Consider the following 4,296-nt stretch of genomic DNA (forward strand, 5'->3'; position numbering starts at 1 on the left):
CCCCCTTGCCTTTCCCCTCTCCCACTCCTTCCTTCGCCCTCCTAGTGGGACTAGGAAAGGGGAGTCCTACTCCCACTAGGAGGAGAAGTCCTCCTCTTGGTGCGCCCTCCTAGGGCCGGCCGGCCTCCCCCTTGCTCCTTTATATACGGGGGCAGGGGGCACCCCATGGACACACAAGTTGATCTTTGATCTTTTAGCCGTGTGTGGTGCTCCCCTCCACCATAATCCACCTCGGTCATATCGTAGCGGTGCTTAGGCGAAGCCCTGCGTCGGTAGTTTCATAAACACCATCATCACGCCGTCGTGCTGACGGAACTCTCCCTCGAAGCTCTACTAGATCGTGAGTTCATGGGACGTCAGCGAGCTAAACGTGTGCAGATCACGGAGGTGCCGTACGTTCGGTACTAGGATCGGTCGATCGTGAAGACGTACGACTAAATCAACCATGTTGTCATAACGCTTCCACTTACGGTCTACGAGGGTACGTGGACAACACTCTCCCCTCTCGTTGCTATGCATCACCATGATCTTGCATGTGCGTAGGATTTTTTTTGAAATTACTATGTTCCCCAACAATAGATTCATCAAAACAAGCAAACAACACAATGGAAACAGAATCTGTCAAAAACAGAACAGTCTGTAGTAATCTGGAAATTTCATATGCGCCTGTAGCTCCAAGAATTCTGAAAAGTTAGGAAAACATAGGCAATTTGTATATAATTCTTGTGTAAAAAATTCATGAATTTATCATGTTCCAGCAACTCAGACCAATTCTATTACTGGGCACAAAAGTTTTTGTTTTTTAGCAAAATCATATTAACTATCACCATAGATCATCCCAATGGTGTAATAGTGGAATCAAGCACAAACAAAATCTACACTAAAACACCAATTCTAAGGAAATGTCTACCAAGTTTAATAGGGCATGTAGGATTGCAATCTATATCAAGCACAATAAAATCTATGGGAACATAATTCCTATTTGCAACAATAAGAACATCATTAATTCTTACCATAGATTTCTTAATAGTGGAATCCGCTAAGTGCAAATCCGTAGAACAGCCATCAAGTTCATGGAAATCTAGCACATCACATAAAGTTTATTTTGGAATAGTGGAAACGCTAGCACCCAAATCACACAGAGCATAGCACTCATAATTTTTAATCTTAATTTTAATAGTAGGTTCCCATTCATCATAAAACTTTCTAGGGATTGAAACTTCCAACTCAAGTTTTTCTTCAAAAGATTTCATCATAGCATCAATGATATGTTTAGTAAAAGTTTTATTTTGATTATAAGTATGAGGTGAATTAAGAATGGATTGAAACAAGGAAAAAAATCTATCAAAGAGTAATTATCATAATTAAAGTCCTTGAAATCCAAAAGAGTGGGTTCATCGCTACCTAAAGTTTTGACCTATCCAATCCCACTTTTTTCAATTTTTTCATTAAGATCTTCACCCTCCAAATTATTGGGATACCTTCTAGATAAAGTTGACTCACCTCCAGTACCTTCTTTATGAAGTTTTATATTATCAAACGAATATTCAATAGGATTCACACCAATCACTTTAAGATCTTCATCATTATTATCACAAAAACTAGAAGAACATGTTTTTTCTAGCCAATCTCCCTTAGCACGCATCCTAGCGGTTCTCTCTCTACTTTCATTCATAGGAATTTTAATAGATTTCGGAGTTTCATTAATATCAATCTTGGGTGGTATAGATCTAATCTTGAAAGAATAAATCTCATGAGAAATTCTATCAATGTTTCTAGCCAAATCATCAATCTTAAGCAATTTTTCTTCTACCATAGCATTGAAAATCTTTTGAGAATTAATAAATTCTTTAATATTGTTATCAAGATCAGAGGGTATCTTATTATAATTTCCATAAGAATTGTTGTAGGAATTACCATAATTATTAGAGGAATTACTAGGTAATGGCCTAGGGTTGAAGTTTCCTCTATACGCGTTATTACCAAAATTGTTCCTACCAGCAAAATTCACATCCATAGATTAATTATTATTCTCAATCAAAGTGGACAAAGGCATATCATTAGGATAAATAGGAGCATTCTTACTAGCAATCAATTTCATAAGTTCATCCATCTTTCCACTGAAAGTATTAATTTCTTCAATTGCATGCACTTTTTTACTAGTAGACGATCTTTCGGTTTTCCATTGAGAGTAATTTGCCATATTATTATCTAGGTTATAGTAGCTTCTTCTATTGTGATTTCCATCAAAGTACCTCCTGCGGCGGAATCTAAAAGATTTCTAGATGCAAAATTCAATCCATCATAATTTTTTTGTATGATCATCCATAAACTAAAACCATGATTAGGGCAATTTCTTATCATCAATTTCATGCTCTACCAAGATTGTACAACATGTTCATGATCAAGTTGCCTAATTCATTATGTCGTTCTAAGGGAGATGATCTTGGCGGGAGGAAAATACTTGAAAATAAAAGTATCTTTACCCTTATTCCATGAATCATTACTATTTTTAGGCCCAGATGAAAACCAAGTTTTAGCATGATCTCGTAGTGAGAACGGAAATAGCTTTAATTTGACAATTTCATTATCCACATATTTTTTATTTGCATATCATACAACTCAATGAAAGTATTTAGATGAGATGCAACATCTTCATTAGGACTACCAGAAAATTGTTCTTTCATAACGAGATTTAACAAATCGGCATTAATTTCGTAAGATTCCACACTAGTGGCGGGAGCAATTGGAGTACTAATAAAATCATTATTATAAGTGTTGGAAAAATCACACAACTTGGTATTTTCTTGAGACAACGCGACAAAGCAAGCAATCTAGCACACAAGCAAACAAAAAGCAAAGAAAAAGACGAACGAAAAGAAGGTGAATAAAAAGGCAAATATTTTTGTGCTTTCTCAAAACGTTATAGAAGTGGGGGAGAGGAAAACGAGAGGCAAATGGCAAATAATATAAGTGCAAGAGATGAGAGTTTATGATAGGTACTTTATAGGCTTGTTGTAGAACCTCGCCGGCAACAACACTAGAAATTCTTCCTGCTACTTATTGAGCTTGCGTTGATTTTTTTCCTTGAAGAGAAACGGGTGATGCATCAAAGTAGAGATAAGCATTTCCCTCAGTTAAGAACCCAGATATCAATCCAGTAGGAGGTACAAGAAAGTCCCAAATATATGCACCCGCACAAACTAACGAACACTTGCACACAACGTGAAAAAGGGGTTGTGAATCCCTTCATGGTCACTTGCAAGAGCGAGATCTAATAGAGATAGATATAAAAGATAAGTAAAAGGAAAAATAAACTAAATATAAATAAGTTGCAGCAAGGTATTTTTGGGTTTTTGATTTTATAGATCTGAAGATATATGATGAGAAATAGACCCGGGGGCCATAGTTTTCACTAGAGGCTTCTCACTTGAAATAACACATACGATGGGTGAACAAATTACTGTTGAGCAATTGATAGAAAATCAAAAAGTTATGACGATATCTAAGGCAATGATCATGAATATAGGCATCGCATCTACGGCAAGTAGACCCAAACGTTCTGCATCTACTACTATTACTCCATGCATCAACCGGTATCCAACATGCATCTAGTGTATTAAATTAACAAGAACGAAGTAACGCCTTAAGCAAGATGACATGATGTAGATGGATAGATCCAATCAATATGGTAAAAAACCATCTTTTTTATACTTAATGGCAACAATACAAATACGTGCCTCGCTACCCCTACTGTCACTGGGTGAGGACACCACAAGATTGAACCCATCACAAAGCACCTCTTCCATTGCAAGAAATACCAATCTAGTTGGCCAAACCAAATCGATAGATCGGAGAGAAATACAAAGCTATCTTAATCATGAATAAAACATTTTAGAGAAGACCCAAATAATATTCCTAAATAATCTTATCATAAATAGACAATTCATCGAATCTCAACAAATGTACCGCAAAAGAAGATTACATCGAGTAGATCTCCAAAAACATCAAGGAGAACATTGTATTGAAGATCAAAGAGAGAGAAGAAGCAATCTAGATACTAGCTATGGACCTGTAGGTCTGTGGTAAACTACGCACACATTATCTTAAGGGCAACAAGGTTGGCGTAGAGGCCCTCCGTGATCGAATCCCCCTCCGGCAGAGTGCCGGAAAGGGGCCCAAGATGGGATCTCACGAGAACAAAATCTTGCGGCGGCGGAAAAGTAGTTTTTGTGCTCCTCCTGACGTAACGGGAATATTTGGGTATTTAGAGAGTTGATATTAGGGTTAGAAGAG

The sequence above is a fragment of the Triticum dicoccoides genome, chromosome 7A (genome assembly GCF_002162155.2).
Source record: "Triticum dicoccoides isolate Atlit2015 ecotype Zavitan chromosome 7A, WEW_v2.0, whole genome shotgun sequence".
NCBI classification, from domain to species: Eukaryota; Viridiplantae; Streptophyta; class Magnoliopsida; order Poales; family Poaceae; genus Triticum; species Triticum dicoccoides.